At 40.7% G+C, this 22,052-nt stretch overlaps 1 long non-coding RNA gene across 1 annotated transcript in view; it reads right to left on the bottom strand.

Annotated features, from left to right (window-relative positions):
* Positions 1 to 7,995: 7,995 nt before the first annotated feature.
* The window catches only part of LOC306640768, a 49,218-nt gene continuing 35,161 nt past the window's right edge, over positions 7,996 to 22,052 (bottom strand). Inside the window, exons 2-3 of the long non-coding RNA XR_013757889.1 lie at positions 15,308 to 15,374; positions 7,996 to 8,044 (exon numbers count right to left, since the gene is read on the bottom strand). This is a non-coding gene — a long non-coding RNA (uncharacterized lncRNA). The remainder of the gene's footprint in view (positions 8,045 to 15,307; positions 15,375 to 22,052) is intronic.

The following is a 22,052-nucleotide window of genomic DNA, read 5'->3' as shown; positions in this document are numbered from 1 at the left end:
AAGAAAGGAGAGCAAACAGCTGTGACCCACAGCCACATCTTTGATTCTACTCTAAATCCTTGCAGAATTTTCTCATAGTAGTTCTCATGGACCTTAGCTCAACCTCCTTTACACAAATATAGCATGGCCTCAGTCATTTGCTAAGATGGTCTGAAATTCTATAAGAAAAATAAGACATTTAGAATTAAGTTATCAATGTTTGGTATTTTTATTTTATTTTATTTTTATTTATTTTATTGCTTTTAAAGCACTTAGCATAGTTGAAATTTTTTGAATATTTCTAGCATGTTCTCTGTAATCCTATGCTTCATAGCTAGAACTCAGTCCCAAGTCAAATGAACAGAATTTTATAATAGCTGAGTATCCTGAAAATTACCTTCTCAGGCAATTAGAAGTATAGCACTGGCTCAAGTTTGTGATTTGGTAATAGAATGCTAGCATAGTTAGCTTTAAGTGTCAGAAGCTCTTTTTCCCTCTGTCCTTACAGGACACCCCAGCAGTGATGCTGAAGAGTGGAATACAAAGTGGTAGTTCCCAACAAACAAAAGGGAACTCAGCACAGCTCAACATTTTCTTCATGTCATTTTCAATAATAGTGGTGAAAATAATCAAATGTGTATGACTTTCTGACTGTTGATAATATTTTAGGAAGTTGGATAGTCTAGATAATTTATGATATTTAGATGCTTTCATCATTGTTGATATTCTAGAATACTGATGTATTTTAAAATCTTTTCTCAGTTTTGAAACAAGATAAAACAAAACAGATTATCTTCGGCATGAATTTCATAGGTTCTCATATTTCCAAGGTTTTTGTTCCAAATTATCTTTGTAGGGGTATCATTGATTTCCTTGACAAATATAAGGCTCTAAAATTTGGATAAATTTAGAGAAGTAGTTGGTTTATTATACCTTTGCTATTAACCAAGACTTAGGTAAAACTAAAGTATAACAGTTAATTAAAAAAAAAAAAAATATTGCATGTCTTAGTCCATTTGGGCTGCTATAAGAAAGCTCCATAAATTGGGTGCACATAAACAACAGAAATATATTTCCCAAAGTTCAGGAGGCTGGTAAAACCAAGATCAAGGTGCTGGCAGATCCAGTGAAGGCCCCCAGATACATGAACCAATGTCTTTTTGGAGATCTCTGGGAAGCCTTTTTCACAAGGGCACGGATCCCATGAATGAGGGCCCTACCCTCATGACTAAGGACTTCCCAAAGGCTCACCTCCTAATATCACATTGGGGATTAGGTTTCAAACATGAATTTGTGGGGGACACAAACCTTCAGTTTATAGCACTTCTATACTTTGAAATTTAGTTGATTTTACAGTTAATAAATGGGATAGACCTAATTTTAATATATCATTGAGTCTAACCCTTAGCTACATGCTACTTTTTTAAAAATTTTTTTATTAGTTGCTGATGAATCTTTATTTATTTGTATGTGGTGTTTAGCATTGAACCCAGTGCCTCACACATGCTAGGCAAGTGCTCTACCACTGGGCCACAATCCCAGCCCCTACATGCTACTTTTGATAAGTAATATCTTAGTTTATTTGGGCTGCTATGATAAAATAAGGTGACTTTATTTAGCTGGGTGACTTATAGACAACAGGAATTCATTTTTCACTCTTCTGGAGGCTGAGAAGTCTAAGGCACCAGCAGATTCCATGTCTGGCAAGGGCCTACTTCCACATAGGCAATCCTTTCTTACCTCATGTGGTGGAAGGAGTAATGGGTCTTCCTGAGGCCTCTTATATTATGGCACTAATCCTATTTACATGGGCTCTGCCCCCATGACCTAGTCACCCCCGAAAGGCCCTGCCTCCTAGAGTAAGGCTTTCAATATGGATTTTGGAGATACGTAAACATGAACACCATTATAGAACTATGGTATTTCATTTTTCCACCTGTCCCACTTAGTGATTGCTTTTATAATTATCACTTTACAGATGAGAAAACTGAGGCTTAAGGAATTTACATAACTTGCCCTAGGGAAGGTCACACGGCTTACAAATGGAAGAGAAGGAACTCAAATGAGGTCTATTTGACTTCAGTGTGTCTATGTGACCTATGTTCATGATGTTCTTTTTCTCCATTCCTCTCATCTGTGTGGAGTTTTTCCTATTCGGGGCTCATTGGAGCTATTTGCTTCTGATGACTTAGGTATTATCACAGTGTGATCACTTAGGGTATGTCCTGCTGCTGAAGACTTCCATCCCCTCCAGTCAGCCACCTCCACAAAAATGAATGGGAAATTATTGCTTGCTCCATTCTAAAATGTGTTCAACTTCCATTCTGAGAACTTACGTGGAAGAAAAAGTGATTACTGCCTCTGTTCATCCTGTGAATGGACACATAATTGAATTGTACTGTTGTTCTTACTTGTAAAAATCCTTTGTATCCATCGCCAGTGTATGAGTCCCATCTTTCCAGAAGAGGGCGATGTTTCACTACAAACTTCCAGTGCAATGACTGCCCGGCTTTGGAGAAGCCATAGAGAAAATGAGGTTTCTTAAGGTTAGCAGGAGTATCATTTGCATAAGTGCTTTTGGGGGAAAGATGTTTCTTCTAAGCATGTAGAGAAAAGAAAAATCTCCTATTTCTCATCCACCTCACTTTTATATAAGTTGTTCTTTCAACTAGAAAATCAAATATACTATACTGAAGTACAGTTGAAGTGGAATATTCCAGAATCAGTTCATAAGTGTAATTACAAGTATTTATAATCCACAGAAAAAAACGTGGGCCTGGGTGTCAGAATATTGACTTTGTGACCTTAGACAAGTTTTTGGTTTAGAAAGGCTTCAAATTCCTTGCACGTAATAGCAATACCTAGCCTGTAGAGATATTATTAGGATTCAGTGTGTCAGGCTAATAGAGATGTTCAATAAATGGCAATTTCTGGTTCAATAGAAATAGTGTTACCAGGTAAAACACAGAACACTGAAGTTTGAATTTTCAACAAACAATAAATAAATTTTTAGTATGTTTCAAGCAATACTTGGGACATACACAAAGCTATTACATGGAATATGATAAAAGGTATTTATTTAACTGAAATTCAAAATTAACAGAATGTCCTGTGTTTTGGGTTAAAATTGAAAATCTTAAACAGAAAATTCTTTCCCACAGAGAGGAAATATAAGATAAAAATGGCTAGAGACTTTAGCCTGAGATGTTTAGAATGCTATTAGTGTAGGCCTTGATGTTTCTAGTATCTAGGAAAATTAATATAGGCAATATTCTAAAGTTTTGACTGAGCAACCAACCTAAGCAAAGTTAGATGAAATTTTCCTTTAAATTAATCTTAGGTCATTTGCATTACCTATTGCACTACATATAATGCTTGCTTCATAGTACATATTTAATATTTTTGGTTAAAGAAAATATTTAAAATTGCAAAGTCCGACTTTGGGCAAAAATATGCATGAAGCCAGAGAGACAACTCGCAGATACAGTCTAATCACTGTGTCTCTACATTTTCTCCTTTCCTTTCTACTCCCTGTTCCCCCAAAAGACGGCAGCCCCCTCCCTCCTTTGAAAAGGCAAAGCGAGTTTGACCAAGTATGAATAAGGTTTTGGGAATCAAAGAAGGGTATTTTAATCAGCCTTTTCACTGCTGTAACTAAAAGACAAGAACAACTTTAGGCTGGGCACAGTGGTGCAGGCCTGTAATCCCAGCTGTTTGGGAAGCTGAGGCAGGAGGGTCGTGAGTTCAAAGCCAACTTTAGCAACAGTGAGGTGCTAAGCAATTCAGTGAGACCCTGTCTCTAAATAAAATATAAAAGAGGACTGGGGATGTGGCTCAGTGGTTGAGTACCCCTGAGTTCAATCCCTGGTACCGAAAAAAAAAAAAAAACTTTAGGGGAAGAAAGCTCAGGCTTTCAGAGGTCTCCGTTCATAGACACCTGGCTCCATTCCTCAGGGCTGGAGATGAGGCAGAACATCATGGTGGAAGAGTGTGGTGGAGGAAAGAGGCTGACATGGTGATCAGACAGCAGAGAGAGACTCCACTGGCCAGACACAGAATATATACCCCAAAGGCACACCCCCAGCGACCTACCTCCTTCAGCCATGTCCTACCCGCCTGGTTTCCACTCAGTTAATCCTGTCAGGGGATTAGTTCACTGATTGGGTTAAGGCTTCATAACCCAATCATTTCTCCTTTAAACTTTCCATTGTCTCAAACATGAGCTTTTGGGGGACACCTCATATTTAAACCATAACAAAGGAAAAAAGAAATAAAAGGAAGTGTGTTTCTTGCTGTCCTTTGTTTTCTCTTCAGTGGGTTGGAAATCTACCACAGAAGGAAGCTGAGGAGCCTCAGGGTCCACAACCAGGTGACAGCCACGGGTGCTCAGGCAAGCGCTGAGGTGGCTTGCCCTGTGTCAGCCAGTAGAGAGTGTTCAAGCTGGAAGGGCAGGGTAGCCACCACAGCACCTATTACTGCTTGGTCATCTCTGCCTCCTCTGGAAAATTCCCACCCAGCTGAAGATTTCCTCACCTGAGGAACTCTGAGGAATCCTAACCTTGCACCAGGCGGGGAAATGACCGCAAGTGGTCTGACTCTGCTGGCTTTGGCCTTTGGTCTGGATGCTCACAGCCCAGGCCCAGCTATGACATCTCCCAACAAGTGTGAAGTATCCGCTCCCTACCCATCATGCCATGGAGGGCACTGTGAGCAGACAACCAGGACAGGTAGACAATGGCACGTTCCGTGAGAGACAGATCACTGCTAAATGATAATATGGAGTCCACTGGCACTAAAAATAGAGATTTATATAATAATGTTCCTCGTATTTATAATAGCAAAACTTGAAAACTGCCTAATTTTTTATCAAGAGAAAAACAATTGAATAATGAATGGTAGAATATGTGTGTATTAATATAATATGACCAAATAAGTTTTTGGAGAATTTGTAATGATACGGGGCAAGATTCATGACATTGTATTAATTATCTTTTTAGGACAGTATAAAACAAGATAAAGGGAATAATTTCAAATTTGTTAAAAAGGAAAATGAAACAGAAAAACAGTGAGAAATCTAAAATGTTAATAGAATTCATCTTTGACTTGATTTTTAAATTTCTTCCACCATATATGTATACAGAAACATTTTCAAGTATTCTGTATTGAACATAATTACTCCCATAATTATGAAAAATACTACTGTAAAAAAAGGTGGTGAAGTTTGTCAGAGCTAATGATTTATATTTCTTTCTTCTCATATAGCAGATGAGGCTTTTGTGGTTAAATGTTGAACAACCCTGGGCAGTTCTCTTAACTCTTACTCTCAGTTTTGCATCCATAAAATGGGAATAATTTAAGGGGGAAGGGGAACTGCATGCAATTGTGATGGTTAAGCGAGATGATGTATGAAAACTCTACTAAGTCCAGTACTTTCTACAGAGGAAGCAAGGAAATTTAATTAAATTACAATAATTATTAAGAAGCAGAATGTATCTGTAATGATCTAATTCTAGCCCTATCTTCTTCAAGAACCTTTTCTCCCTCCCTCCCTTTCTTCCTTGTGTGCGCATGAGGGGGTCACATTGGGGCGACTGAAGCCAGGGGTACTCTACCACCAAGCTACCTCCCCAAACCTTTCATTTATTTATTTATTTATTTATTTATTTATTTATTTATTTATTTATTGAGACAGGATCTCACTAAGTTGCTGAGGCTGGCCTCATTAAATCCTCCTGCCTCGTCCTTCTGGGTAGCTGGGATTACAGGTGTGCCCCACCACAGCCAGTTCTTCCTTCTTAAGACTTCTTCTTCTTCCTTTTTATGATTTATTTATTTATTTTTGCTTCCTTCCTTCCTTCCTGGCTTCCTTTCTTTCAGTCATCAATAGTTAATACGAGCAATTCCATAAGATTTAACTCTGCTTCTAATTTTACATCCATCTCAAAAAATCAACACCAGGCCTTATTGGAAAATGGTTTTCCCATGAATAAAAAGGAAAGAAAGAGAAAAGAAAGGCAAACATTATACTCTAGAAGTGGGAGAAAAGGGTAGCCTGCTGTCTGCCCATCACATCCTGCTGTGTTCCAAGGAAGGAGGGACAGCACACCATCCTGGGACTCCAAAGCATCACAGAGGCCAGAGAAGCAGCACAGGTACAAGACCTGGGAGAAGAGGGCTTCTCTTATTTAGTTCGTCCAACTCAACCCCCACTACTGAGACCTGCAAGGCAAGATGAAAGGAAATGAGTTTGAGCCATAACATCAGAGATTTAGGTTAAATGCTTCATTTGACACTCTTTAATAGTGTTCTTGACAGACAGAAACTCCAGAGGGAAAGTAATACAGGCAAAATCTTTTCAGAGTAATGCTGAAAATGAAGAGTTCCTGTGACAATGTATACCAAGGCCACTAGAGCAGATCCCAAACATGAGTTGGTTTACCAAACGTATGGGTCCCTGTCTCATACAATATTCCTGCCCACATGATCTGGAATATACTATCATTTTTTCTGGACCCCATCAAAGTAAACTCCTTAAAATTATTCCAAAAAGTTTTGGAGAGGCTGAAAATATAAACAAAGGAACAACCTTGAGTTTTCATAAAATCTAATCTAGAATTGAAGTTAAAAACACATTATAGTAGTAAGTATATATCAGTTACCATAATCCTTATATGGCCCACAAGCTAGATGCTACAATTGTTCTCATTTTTCAGACAGAGAGAAGATCCTTGAGGCAGTTTTGTTCTGTTCACTGCTTTGTCTTGAGTATTTACAACGCTGCCTGGCACTTAGTAGGTGCTCAGGAAATACTTTGAGTCAGTGAATGAAGTTAAGTGGTGTGCATCAACCACACTGATCGCACCCAGGTGTAGGCATGGATACATACGCCCAGATTCACACAGGAATATGCAGGTCATACCCTCATTCCAGAGCTTGAATTCTTAACCTCTGCCTCCACTTACCTCTACACTGACTGCATAATTCTCAGAGAGAATACCAGGCCCCTGTTGGCAGAGACACTTTCCTGCATGAAACCTATCAGTGGTACATCCTTTAAAATCAGCAGAAGTGAAATGACTTCCCTCAGAGTCAGTGTTTAGATGTCATTCACGGTCCAAGGCATTACTGGTTAGCACTGTGGTTACATATCAACTGTGAAAACTGAATATTTCTTTGTAATATAATTCTCCAGGCTTTCTGTTACACAGAGTGATAAATTATAGGCTATTACCAAAAATCTCTAGATACAGGCAAATGTATTTCTAGTATCACTTTAGCAATTGCTTGAGGGTTTTGAAAGACTCTTGAAGACAGGCAGTTGAAGAAGTCTCCCCTAAGAAATTGTCAAGATGAGGGCTTCAGAAGTTAAATGCAATTTCTGTACCTTTCAGACTCTGTTTTTAAAGGTGAACAAATTGAGCATGCATTTCTCTATGTGATTAACATCAAGTATCCTGTGTTTGCTGAAAAGGTTCATTAGCTTGAGAAGAACTTAAAAGGCAGGATGGACAACTTCAATTCAGGTAATTGCTGGGAGTGATAAAGTGCTCTGCAGATGCCCAGGATGAGGCAGGGCCAGGGAGGAGCGCCATCTATGAGCCTGGAAAGGATCCCAGAACTCAGGGGCAACAAACTCAGTGTGGAGGCTGCATAGCATGAGAGACCAGAGGCCCCAAGTTCCAGCTCTGGCCCCATCACTTATAGCCAGGTGACCTCAGGCAAATTCACTCAGTCTCTTTTGAAGCAGCCCATCAACTATAAAGGTGGCAAGGGTCATGCTAAACTTTCAGGCCATTAGAAAGATCAAGGAAGATAGCGGAACTAGCTGTGTGCCTCGCCAAGTCTCTGTGTACGAGTTGCCATGATCAGCAGCAGCAGCACAGTGATCATCATACTAAACACAGTTTAAGAGGTTTCAAAAGTGAGCAAGAACTTCCAGAACAATTTTACAGGACTTTAAGTTAATACAATTGTTAAGTCCTCTTGAAGAAAAAGTATACAAAATTATAAATTCCTACCTTGAAAAAGGCTTTTTCTGGCTTCATAGTCCATATTTCTCAGTCCCCTGAAAAGTAGTGTAATATTGGTGAGGAGCATGGACCTTGGGAGGCACACCACCTGGGTCCAAGGCCTGAATTAGCTGTGTGACCTCAGGCAAGTTACTAAACCTGTTTCAATTTTCATCTGTAAAAAGCATTTTTGAGAATATTAAGTAACTTGAAATATGGTGCAGTGCCAGCACAGAGCAGGAAATATATTTTTACCATCATCCTTTTTTTTTTCTTTTTTTTTTAACCTCCTCTTAAGGATCATTTCACCTGAAAGAATGGAAGAAAACAAGTCCAAACCATGCTCAAGACAGAATGTGGTGAGCATTGTAGGGAAGTACAAGCTATGGGAAGATGGAAGGAAGAAGTCATCTACTTGGGGGAAATCAGGAAAAGCTTCATAAAGGATGAACAGAAAAGCTTTCAAAAAGCAGCACATTCCAGGAAGAAATAAAGATCCCAGGCCCAGCTTGGGGTGGAATTTGGTTTGGTATATTCGTAGGCAAGAGAAGTCTATATAGACTCAAGGGGAAGTGAGGGATGAATCCAGAAAGGCACACTGGGGCCGTGGCACACGGGCTCTTGAGTGCACGGATGAGGAACTGGCAGGCAGTGACAGGAGGGATGGGGTGGGCTTAGGAGTTCCTCCACACCAGCAACACAAACGATTTGAAATATGCTGCCAACAACAGTGGAAGAAGCGTGGAGAAGGCGCTGTCAGTTCCTAGAGTCCCTGACCCTCACCTCCCTCTACCCACACATTTTTTTTTCTGCTTCTTTCAAAGGCTGAGTTGAATTTGCTGTTCCAACCCATCAGTACGAATGGCAGAGGCATCCACGCCTAGGAGAGGATGACATTTTTACTGGTCCCAGCAGTCCACTTTCTTGCACTCACAGGCTCTGAGCAAGGGCCTGAGTAGGGCTTCTCCCGCATCTTTCTCCCAGCGGGAATGTCGCCCGGTCTGCTCTCGAGAGGATTGACACTTTGCAAAACTTCTTTCTCTGCCCATTTGGGGTGCCTTCCGCAGGGGGATTGAAGTGTTTCCATGCCGCTGCCGCCGGGCGGGTCAGTCTTCTCCCCGGGCCAGGGGAGTCCACGATGTAAAGCACATTCCACAGCCTGACCAGGGCCTCCCTGCAGAGCACTACCTTTGGAGGATCTCTGCGGTGTCCCCACTCCTTTGGAAAGGCAGTTGCTTGTATCCCCCTGAGGTTTGCCTATCTGGTCTCAGGTGGTCCAGGAACAGGCCTCTGATCTCAATCACGGCAATCAGCATCCTTCCCTGGAATGCTCAAAACTGAAACTACGGAGATCAAGGTCCTCTGAGAGGCAGGAGAAACAGGATTTGCATATTGGGTTCCCACAGCAGCCAGCTCCCAGCACATGCAAGAAGACAGTCTGCACAGCACAGAACAATGCTCTCCTCTGAGAAAAACAAAGAAAGTCCCAGTTGGATCGGAATCCCTTCTCAAATTTTCCCTGAAGACCAACACTGTCCTTGTTCTATTCCTTCTTCTTTCTCCTACACTTTCTCCTAAAATTGGATTTCTGCCCCCTTTAATGGGAGGATCCTGATTCCTACACTCTCTCACCTGTGCCCATCAATCAAAACTCCCTCAACATGTTTCCCCTCTCTTCAGTGCCCTAAGTGTTGGACAGAAAACCTCATCTCTGCTATAATCACACATTAACCCTTAAGTAAGTGCTTAAGTACTCCTTTTCAAATTTCAAAATAGTCTTGCAACTGATCTTTCATGTGACCCACATAAACAGGGAAAAATGAAGGCACATAGACTCTCCCTTGTTTTACAGAATAGAAAAGTTAGGTCCAGATAAATTAATTGACTTGCTCACATTCCCTCAGTTATTTTCTGCCAGAGCCTGAATTTCAACCCATATCTTTTGCTTCCAAATCCTGTGTGCTTGTTCCAATGCCTTCTTCCGTGCTCTGGGAAGAAACCCAGTGTTTAAACTTTAGGATATTGATGAGGGATGGTAAAGAAGGTAGTGTGGTCAAGGGACCTTCACAGGATCCTAGGAGCTCCCTGGTTAAGTGGCTGTCCACTCTGTGAGGAAGGCACAGTCCTATTGCTTATGCTTGATGAGACCTCTGGAAATAACACAGGGCCCAGCTAATGTGAGCAAGAAAGGTGCTAAGGGGAAAAAAATCAAGAGACTGCTCTTTGGGAGTCTGGACTGTGCAGGCACTTGCCTGGGCCCTGTAATATGATTAAGGTCAGAGCTGCAAGATTTGGACCCCAGGGGTTTGTGAGATACTTCCTGAGTGAAGACACCTCTTCTAGGCTTAGTGGGAGGTATGTCAGGTAGAAGAATCAGACAACCAGAAACGGGCCCTGTTGGTCAACTCTGTGGTGCCCGGAACCTGGATGTCATCGTCCCAGCACCTTTGCTCAGTACTTCACAAATAATGGATTCACTTGACTAACCATGCTCTTAAGAAACATATTTTAGCACTCACTCTGGCAGGAAAATGCCCTTAAAAGTAGATTCTTGGGTGAAAAAAAATTACAATCATTCTTTTGGAAACCTAGTAAAAGCCAAACAAACACAGAAAAAGAAAAAAGATAAAACGTAATGTAGATCCTAGAGATAATCTATTTCACGTTGGATTTCTGTCAGTTTTGACCAAAGAGTCCCAATTACTGTACCTTTACTCCTAGGCACTCTCATCAATCAGGACTGACCGGTCCTGTTTCCCTTCCTTTTGGTGTCTAAAGGTTTGTCAGATTAGAAAATGGAAAATGATAGAACTCAAGTGTTTTTCAAGGTCATGCAGCTCATCAGTAAGGAAGTCTAGATTAGAACCCAGGCCTTACTGATCCACAGTGCTCACTCTACTACCTCAAAAAATTCCTACACTCCATATTGAACTAAGAGATTTTTGGTCCAAGCTCTGAGAAATGTTTAAAAGTAATCATTTCATATATGTAAACTTTTCTGGATGTTTTGCATCTCTTATTTTATTTTTAATTAGACCTATGATTAAGATAAGAAAGTTGAAACACAGAAAGATCCTACATCATTCCTGAGGAAGCAGAGAGGCGAGGGCATAGCTGCTATTTTCCTACACAATTTCTGCTTTTTCCTGCCAATCTACATGACAAGTCAGACATACCTAGAACTATTTATTAAAATCCACTTTCTCTTGCCCTGTATTCTTTATCTATTGCTAGGTAACAGATGACCCCCCCCCCCCCACACACACACAAACTTAGTACCTTTAAACAAATGATTATCACCTCATAGCTTCTGTGGGTCAGAATTCCAGGTGCCACTAAGCTGGGTGTCTCTAGCTTATAGTCTCTCTTGAATGTCAGCTGGGGCTGTGGGCTCATCTGATGACTAAACTGAGGAATGAATCAATTTCACCTGTTGGCAGGCTTTGGTTCCTCATGGGATACTGGGCAGGAGTCTTAGTTCTTTGCTGGTTGTTGGTCAGAGACTTCCCTGTTACCACGTGGCCTCTCCACCAGCCAGCTCACAACATGGCAGCTGGTTTCCCTCAGAGTGAGCATGTGAGGGAGCCCAACAGGGAAGCCCTTGGCAGAAGCCACAGGACTTTGTGTAACCTAATCTCAGAAGTGACATGCCATTACTTTTGCCATGTTCTATTCATTAGAAGCAAGTCAAAAGGTCCAGTCCACAATCAAAGGAAAGGGATTACAAAAGGGTGTGAGTATCAGAAGGCAGAAGTCATTTGAGCCATTTCCAAGACTGCCTAACACATGCTCCAAATTAAAATCACACCTTCAAGATGCCTAAGGTGAAAGAAAGTTAAGTTTATGATCCTTCCTTTTTTAAGGGAAAACATTTTTCATTATAAGTGAAAAGGATTATTCATCCAAAAATTACAGCTAGTGGTCTCTTGAATATTTTGAAGCCATTGTGCAAAGTGGACACGTATCCCAAAGGGATAGATCTGTGATTCTGCCATCCATCTCTTCCTTCCTCAGAGCATGCTAATTTCATAGTTTGATTTTTTTTTCTGTCTGAACTGAAAGTCTTGCCTTCCAGACAGCACCAGTGAATGACACTGCCTGCATGTCAGAAATTGCTACTGACATTTCAATTTTGCTTAATTTTTTTCTTTCTTTGATAGTATTATGGAGAAAATTTACATTTGAATAAAAAGCAAATAGTGCATGTCAGAGTAAGCATCAGGGAATGTCAAATTGTTTTTTTCCAATTACAACTCTATTTCAAATAGGGTAATGCAATTAAAGGATAATTACTAGAAGCACAAAGCCAAGGTTACCATCAGAAATGGTTACCCTTTCACTTTAAGTCCTGTCTTGCTAAATAAAATATTCCTGAGGGGCAAGTTACTGTTTGAAAATAGAATACACTCATCCAGGAACAACCAAACACTTGGCAGTGTTGACCAAAACACGTATTTGTGCATAAATACAAGTGTTTAAAAGAGATGAAAAGATACTAAAGGTGAGCTGTATTTTCCTTGCCTTTATGACTCTGATTAATAATGTGATAAATTAGCTGTAGGATACAATATTAATTAACAGGATATTAGTTGCATTTTATTGCCAATAACATAACAAGCTCTGAAATAGTAGTCAGACTGAACTGCTGACACGGGCTTTTCTGAAAACTGAGCTGTAGTTTGATTTCTCATTTGTCCAAGTGAAGCATCAGCAACTGAGTAAAACCAATTACCTCCAAACCCACCAAGCCCTCGGCAGCAACTTAGTGCATCTGAGCTTTGCCCAAATGTTATTACTTTCAAATTAGAGCTTGGTCTGAGATGGGGCATCAAAGAATTTCTACTGCTGAAAATAATTCAATATGGCAGTCCAGTTGTGTAACACTTTGAGGGGCCAAATAGAAAGCAAAGACTCCTTCCAAGTCTGAGATATCTTGAATCCAGGGCCATTCACTTCTGGAAGTCAAATCCAGAGGCACAGAAGTGCAATACAAAGAGGGAGGGATTTTTAAGGAAGTGAAGTCCTTGATTTGGGGTGGGAAATTCTTTAAGAAAAAGGGCACAAGATCAAGCATGGAGGAGAATGAAGAGACTCACCTGATGGAAACTATCTCACCTCACCATGTAATGAGAAAGTCTCTAGCACAACAGTTCCTCAGTTCAAGAGAGAAGACAGCATTGAGTGAACACATGATCAGAGGAATTAAAACAAGCAGAGAAGGGGTGTTATAGGTACTAGAAGAATTTCCATTCATATATTTCATATATTTATTTATTTGTCTCTTTCACAGCCCTTCACTTTCTAACTTCTCTCTCTCTCTCTCTCTCTCTCTCTCTCTCTCTCTCTCTCTCTCTCTCTCTCTCTCACACACACACACACACACGCACACACTCACACTGTTTTTTTCTATCTTTTTTCCTTGCCTCATTTCTTTCATGGCACTCATAGGTATCCAAATTACATTTCAAATAGTTTACTCTCTGTTACTTCTTTGTTACCTGTACCTCCACCCAGTTATAAACTCCATGAAGTCAGGTATGTGTCTGTTTGTCCGCTGCAAACCAGTCACAAATTAGTCAAATCAAAGAAAGACTCCATTCGCAGACCTTCCATGTACCAAGTACCCCATGTGTAAATGCAAAGAATTAAAACATGATGCCAATCATAACTACTACTTACCAAGAGGGTACGTGTTGATCTGAAAGCTTTGCATCCAGTATTTCATTTAGATTTCTCAGCAACCCTGTGAAAACGTGTGTTTTTATTTCCATTTTTTGCAGAATCAAGGTGTAGAGGCTCAGAGAGACTGACTTGATGCCACAAAGCTAGAAAGAGGTAAAGGCATGAATGAAATGGGATTTGTCTGACTCTGACTCTAGGCATCGTTCATTCAAAGATGAATAAGATACACACAGCCTCCTGACAACTTGAGGGCCCCATGGTTTGGGTTTGAAGCAGCATTATCTGGGAAGGTCTCCTTTGTCTTCCCTGGCCAACAGAAGACTCTGGCAATGAATCCTGGAGAACTAGAGATGGAACATTTGCCATCCTGGGAACTTCAAGAATGTGCTCCCTCATGGCAAGATCTGGTATTTCACGCTGTTTTGCTTTCGGGTGAGGTCGGATTCTGCTGTAGAGGTTTGCCAAGCAACATATATTCTCACATCCCCAGTTCCCTGTCTGTGTGTGAATCCAACAGCTGTCAGGGATCCTATTTACTTTTAATAAATCTAACAAATGAACAATAAATAAGTGATGAGTCTTCTGCCTCAGAGAATCCAGCAAGGGCAGGACCCAGCCAGGTGCATGGGAAACTGAACTCTTTTTTAGCATTCATAATCGAATTCTAAACAGCCAACACCAAACTCCAAAGTCAGTCAGACCACAGTTTCTATGTATTTTAAAGATCACAAAACTATTCCTTTCTCTGGTCTTCTGGAATAAAAGGAAATTCCTCAGCCTATTCATCCCATGAATTAAAAAAAAAGAGAGAGAGAGAGATTAAAAAAAGGTCTCCCCGGTTACAATGCTGTTCATGTCCTTTGACCAGAAAGAGTTAGAGAAAAACTTCAGGATTGATCTAAGGGACACAGAGCCCAGGTTCCATTAAAGTGCATTAATGCCAAGGTCTGTGTAATTAGTGAAAAGTCAATTCCCATTACTAGTTAACACTATTGAATATCTGCTTTCTTTAATAAAAAGCCATGTCCAGTACAAAGAGAATAAATCAATAGGTTGGCTGCATTTAGATCTATTCTGCCTTCTAAAATGCACAGAGAAACTCCCTGTCAGAGCTGCGCTGTCTGTCTGCCAAGCTCAGTCTGTGAGCTGGCAGCTGGCCCTGACTTCTTTGCCTGGAATCTTTCATTAGCACTCTCTCGCCTTCGCTCTCCTTTCTCTAATCAGGAAAGTTGAGTTTTGCCCTATGCCTAAAAATCTTCTATTTGAGCTTAATCTTGATCTGCCTCTAATTTGAACTTGTTCAGAAAACAAGCTTCAAAGCCACTCTGTCCATACTTCTGAATCCCAGCATTTGCCACATGCCAGCCCTCTCTCAAGCCAGGAGGGTGTGAGGTAGACGCAATCTCTTACAAGGGACCAAAGAATCCCTAGGGCCTGAAAGAGTTTTTCCCCTCCAGATATACTCTTTGCACTTTTACAGCTGGTGAGCCTACTTGCTGCCAATTTTGGAGGCAGCTGGAATGTTCCAGATTCTCAATTGTGTAGAGCAAAAAAAGAATACACCTGTCCTGTGAAGTTTTTAAGTCCTTCCAATTCCAAGCACCATAGGCAGAAGAAGAACACATTCATCTCCTTACCTTGGAGGCTGCCTTTCCACAACTAAGATGGGCTATTCTTCTTCAATGTAGATCCACAAGGGGAAAGCTGTTTAGACATTATAATGCTTCATTAAAATGCTTGGATGATGAAAGTTTAAAACAATACTTAAAACCTCTCTGTCTTTTAAGGACACGTAAGTTACTCTGAAGCTGGAAAAGTGTATTTCCATTTAAGTGAATTACTTATCTCAAATCATTTTAATTTATTTACATTTTCATTTACCACCATGCTCAGTCAGTCTTTGACTAAAGGAGAATTAATATAATTTTGTTTCAGGTTAAGTTTACTGTACAGTATTATTTGATATTCTTTTTGATTCTTGGTTCTTCTTTTTATCTGTTGGTTCTTATTCTGGACCTCCTTCCTTCTAGAGTGTGTGTTTTGTGGATTGTATGGGCTTAGTAGTAATATTGGTCTGGGTCACCATTTCAGTAGAAGGAAATATTTAAATGTCTTTCTTTCCAGGATTTAGCAAATTGGTATAGTGTTCTGCCGCAAGCCGCTGCTGTTTGCCGCCAGGCTGCTTCAAGCGGCTCCGGTTTTGGAGGAAAACCCCAGCTTTTTTCTCTTTTCGCTTACCTAAAACCGCCGCTTCTCGCGCTTACGGCCCGACCAGCGGGACAGAAGACACGTACTTCAAAGGTTCATCAAGCAGCTTCCCCTTTATTCAAATAACACCCTCAATATATAAGCAGTCTCATGCATAAGCAATTGTAACCAGATATGTCCATCCAATCCTGTTAAAGGTCAAGCCATCACTCGCTCGAGCATACATGTAAAGTACATCTGTCCACGCGCTAGGCGGCTGAACTGATTATAATACAGCCAATTGTAAACACGTTCTGCCTTTCTCCATGCATAATCAGAATGCCATTTGCTCTCTGCCAGTCCCCATCTTCGGATGCACGTGGCGTAACCCTGGGCCCCAGGTTCCGCCCGCCACAGTGTTCTACACCAATTTGCAATGTAGGCAATTGGCTAGATCAGTTGGTTCAAGCCTAATATTTTCCCTCTCAAGCAGGTAGATGTGTCCAATGAAATAGGAGTTGCTAATTTTCCTATTGCTGGGATCCTTTTATGCCACTTTCCATGACCCCATCCCTGGTCCCAAGACCTGGTCTGCCATTAGAGATGATCAAAACCAAGATCCTACACTGTGAAAACAACCAATAATCCCCACTAGTGTTGCAAATATTTCCTAAAGCCATTTTAATCATCTGCTGGTCAGAGGACTGGGAAGGGAATTTTCTGCACCTTCACAAGGCAACTAGCAAGGTGATATAACCAAGACAAATAGCAAAAATGCACACCATCCTAAAACGAGAATGGGAAGTGTTCCATTGTGAGGAGACACTCATGTCCACACAAATGACCAGTTTTTCCTCTTTCCAGGTTATAGATTTTGAAAAGGTAGGATCGTTAAGTGGCAAGAAGCTTCCTAAGAGTCACAAGACAGTCTGGCCAAGGTATTCCCATAGCTTGAATGACTCTGCCAAAAGGATACTAACTGGAGAACTGGTGATGAATGAAGGAATCGCAGATCTTTGTATCCCGAGTCAATGACAATTTCCACTGGGCCATGGCAGTGACTGAATTTCCATTCTGAGATGGAGCTCACAAAGTAAAGAGCTGGCATAACCAAGAAATGAATCCAAGATGAAGTATGGGAAAGGATATTGGAGAATGAACGAGGGCAGCCTCAAGCAATCTGCCCAGGTGACTTACACAGTAAAACTGTCTTTGAGGAGGTTGGCAGTTGTCTTTGATCTTTTAGAAAATCCAGTCCTGAACACTCCGACATGAATAGCAGGAGGCAGAATCAGATTAAACATTTTTACAAAACACATACAGCTGTTTTAAAACCTTACAACTCACAAAATTACCTCAAATGCTGTAAACCTTATGAAACACCACACAGCCAATCTCTCTTGCCTTCAAGTTTGGACTGAGAGATTTTTCTCACCCTATAGGAGCTCCTGAGAACCAACCTTCAGAGGAGAGTCATGTTGCCGAACCAGAGCTGGTGGAAGAGTTACTATTGAGAGGAGAACCAATGGAATGTACTCCCTCCCTTCAAGTTCAAATGTATATTGAGATTTTTATCTGAAATTAATTCTGATTAATATCAAGTTGGACTAAAGGAAAAAAACAGTCAAGCATGCATTTATACTTGTTGACATGCTTAAAGGATACATCTTAAATATGAGTCATAATATTGGAATAAAAGACTATTGAGAAATGCATACCACTGATAGAGTCTCACCAAGAAAGTCGTCATTCCACATTCCCCAAGGGCAGGAGAGATTTGTTTCAATGAGTTGTCTAAGCACTCTCTAGCCATCAGAGCAACCTATGGCTGAAAGCCCTCAAGTCTGCCTACATCACTTTCGTTCACTTTAGTTATTGTCTAAGTTTCTCACTCTAATTTCTTTTCAATAATTTTAAGGAGAAAGAGAGATGGGCACACCATTCATGGAGGCTTTAAAAGCCTCATTGCTGGTACAGAGGAGGAAGGGAGGGTTAAGTTCCTTGTTCCCAGAACATTGCCTCCATCGCCCTGACTGTCACACAATCAAATCAAAGAACAAAGCAAGCCCACCCACTCAGATGATGATTATGCCCATCCCTGGAGTCAGCTCTCCTCACTGAACCTGAACCTCTGCCTCCAGCTACATCAGATTGCTCAACAGAGGTAGAATGGAAATCCCAGATTAGCAAGATTTTGGAACTAGGCTGGAAAAATCCTATCTATCATAAAGAGAAGCAGGTTTAGAGAGTGAAAATATAAACTCTTGGATAGTCAACACTTCCACTCCTTATTCTGCACTGATTTCTCATCAAGAATTAAAGTGTATGAAACGATTATATCAAATGCCTGCCCACGTCACACAAAGTAAAAGCAAAGTCTCTACCAGGTCTTCATCATCAGGCTACCAGCCAACCACTCATCCACTGCCCCAATTCCTTTGCCATTCTCTTCCAGGCACACTAACCCACTTATTAGTCCTTGAGCATTCTAGGCAAGTTCCTCTTTCAAGGCCTTTAAGCTTGCTCTTCTCTCTGTCTGGATTATTCCTACCACAGTTGCCACATGGCAAAAGTGGGTCTTGAATATCACTTTCCCAATAGAGACTGAGGAGCTAGCCTACCTAAAGTTTTAACTTCCCCACCCCCAAACACCTCCTTTGCTAACAAATAATATGGTTCATGTTTTCAACCTTATTTATTGTCTGTCTCCCAACTCAAATGTCAGCTCCGTGAGTATAGTGTGCTATTCATTGCTGTATCCCCAGTGCCTAGAACAATGCCTGACACATAGTAAGGACTCAATAAATCTGGTTGAATGAATGAGTAAATGGTGAATGATTCACCAAACCCATGTCTTCATTTACAAAGGCTCAATCTTTACCTGGTCACTAGAAGCATTACCACTATGGTCTTCGTTACAAATGGCAATGAATTCTTACCACATGCTAAGTATTGTATGGAACACTTTACATGTGCTGTCCTATTTAAGTTTACTATGAATAGATAAATGATAAGCCAGGGAAGAGTCAAGTAATCTGTCCACGTTGCCTTACTAGTACGTGGCAGAGTTGAAATACAAGTTGAAGTTTGTCTCACACCGTGGGTCTCAATGAGGGGCAATTTTGCCCTCCAGGGAACATTTGGCAATGTCTGAAAACATATGCCCTTGTCACACTGAGGTTTGCTGTTGGATTGTGAGTAGATATTGATGCTGCTAAACGTCCTACAGTGCACAGGCCAGCTCTCAAAACAAAGAATCACCCAGCCCAGAAGGTCAATTGTGCTGAGGTTGAGAAACCCTGGTCTAACACCATAAATGTTTTTAGTTGCTTTGCAGTTTTGCTCGATTAGTCGCTAGTGGCAGTGCAAACTGCATCCACCCTTCATTTATAAAGCAGTGTGGCAATATTTCTTGAGAGTGTTGCATGTTTTCATACCTTTTTGACCCTGCAATCCTACTTCTGTAAATCTGACCTAAGGAAATAACCTAAAATGGGGAAAATGTTCCCAAATATTTCTTAAGACATTATTTGTAATAATAAAAAACAGAAAACTACCTAATGTCTGATAATAAAAGAATCATTAAGTAAACTCTGGAATACCCACTTGTTGGAACATTAAACAGCCATTAAGACATTATTTATCGAGAGTTTATAACAACATGGGAAAGTGCTTACACAGAAATGTTAAATTTTAAAAATTAGGTTCCAAGCTTACGTAAGCAGGGTGACTATTAACTGACAGAAATTACACATACTGAAGAAGTCAAGCAGAAATAACATGAAATATTGATAACATGGTAGAATTATGGCTGGTTAATTTCTTTCTTTTATATTCCAGTACTTCTGAAATGTTCTGTAATAATTGTATTCATTTTCCAATGGAAAAATATCATTTAGGAAATCAGGGTTTTTTCCTCTTCATAAAAAGAAGGAAGAAAGTTAAAAAAAAAATAGCAACTGACTGTCTCTAAAATGAATTTCAGATCTGTGGGGGTAGATTTGCCTCTTCTATACATTTATTAACTGACTTAATTAGGGTTTATTGTTATTATTATTTTAAAGCAACTATTTTTGTTACAGGAAGCAAAGAATGCTCAGTTAGTAGTAGCTGGAACTAGTTTCGTCTTTGACAGTTTATAGCTACCAAAAACATTTTACTCACTCACCTTCAACTTTTTTTATAATGTCTTAGAAACATTTAATTCCATAAGAGCAAAATATACCTGTACTTGATGTCTACTCAGTTGCTCAGTTGGGGCCCAGAGGGACACAGGGAAAATGCCCTGGTTAATCTGTACCTGGGACTCCCAAACTGGGAAGCTTCAGTCTAACAACTAGGACCACGGGCTCTGGAGTCAAACGGGCCCTGTTTCACATCACAGTTCTCATCCACCACTGTGCCCTGGGGTGAGTCCTTAGCCCCTTAATGCCTTCCCTGAATCTCAAGCCCAAGTTTTAAACCACCCTGGAATGCTGTTAATGCCATCAGATGCTACGCACATTGGTGTCCGTGTCTTGGGACTGTCTTGAGGTAACCTGCCCATAAGCCCCCTAGTATTCATTCTTCGCCCCACTTTGAGATCACTTTATCTCAACAAAACTTGAGGCTTAGCCCTGGAAGTAAGGGTGCCCCTCACGGGAGCCTCATCTGAGGCCCCCCACCTTCTGACCTTGTTTTCCACTAAATTTGAGCCATGGCTTTCTGGTCAAACTTTGGGCTGTTGCCAGATGAGGGGTACACAAAGTGGCTGAGAGAAAGCCTCCTCACTCACTCAGCCACTACTGGGGAAACGAAAGAACAAGAGAACTTGGTTATTTAATTAACCCTCAGAGTCTCTGGAATGTAAACGTTTTCTTTATAAAGCTCTGAGACCTCTCTTGTGTCCAACCCACAGGCTTTTATTTCTGCCTCTCCTTCTGTTTCTCTGCTCTTGACCCCCCTGTAATACATTATTAGATGACTTGTTTGCACAGAGGGACAAGCTCCCCCCCACCTCCCAATTCTTGAGGTGTTAGAAATTTTCTCCCTTATCAATTTTCCACCGACTGGCCTTTATTCCCTAATGGCGCTAGATTGGTACACACTGCAGATACTGGCTCAGAAACAAAAGGAAAAGTAAGAAGATAGAGATACACACAGCCAGCCTCCCTGTCTATTCCCAGTGTGTCCCACTGACAATGCTGTGTGGAAGGGAAATTGTTCTATCAGCGACTGTGTTAGATTCATGACCCCACCACAACCTTGAATTGGCCTTTAGTTGTCGCTGATGGGAACTGAAGAACAGCGCCTGTCGACATGATTGCTACTCTCCAATGAATCAGAACATACAGGGCGAGGAGCAGCACATTAAAGTAGCAACAGAAATATATCACTGTACTTTTATATAGATGTATTGCTTTTGCCCAGGCATATAAATGATTGGGCCAGCCACTTATTTTTTTTTCAAGGACTATAAATTAAAAATAAGCTAAGGGTTTTTAAATTATGTTCTTTTTTTAAAAATCAGGGTAGCTATTTTAAGGCAACAGTCAAATATTTAAAGATCATCTTATATGGATATTTCAGCCACTGTCATTGGGAGGAACATCAGCTCTTGCCACCTGCACTCAGGTTACTTAACACATGGACAACTGATTTATCACAGGTTGGCATCTGCTAATTGATTTTTTTTTTAATGTACACGTTTTCCCATGTTTACTTCTCTGCCTGCTTATCAAAGAAAGTACAGTTCACAAAATTAAGTTGCGATTTAAATGGAGAGCAAGCATATTCACCAGCCTGAACTAGATGCTGTAAGAGTCAAATTGTTCAGAGAAAACTGATCAATGATTCTTAAATTTGGAGGCCATAGGGCCCCATGGAGAACGTACTGAAGTTGATGGAACTCCTCCCCAAGAACACATATGCATGCTTGCACTTACAAAAAATTTTTCATTTCACTTCAAGGACTCACAAATTCTCTGAAGCCCTTCCTTGGAGCCCAGGTTAAGATCCCCTGTGTTGAAGAGTCTCCTATAAAGCTGTCTAGTTGTGACTCACTGGGATGTGGCATCAGCTTTGAGGCATATAGATCAAGTAAATAGTTACTAGTGAAAGGTCAGGTATAGATGTTTACAAATAATTTGTTCTTTATAAATATGCACAGGTGAGAAGATTCACATTCTATTATAGTATCACTTCCATTTAATCACC

The sequence above is a fragment of the Sciurus vulgaris genome (assembly GCF_902686455.1).
Source record: "Sciurus vulgaris genome assembly, chromosome: 11".
In the NCBI taxonomy this organism is placed as follows: domain Eukaryota; kingdom Metazoa; phylum Chordata; class Mammalia; order Rodentia; family Sciuridae; genus Sciurus; species Sciurus vulgaris.
Note: the sequence above shows the minus strand (reverse complement) of the source record. Positions and strands in the feature narration are given on the sequence as shown.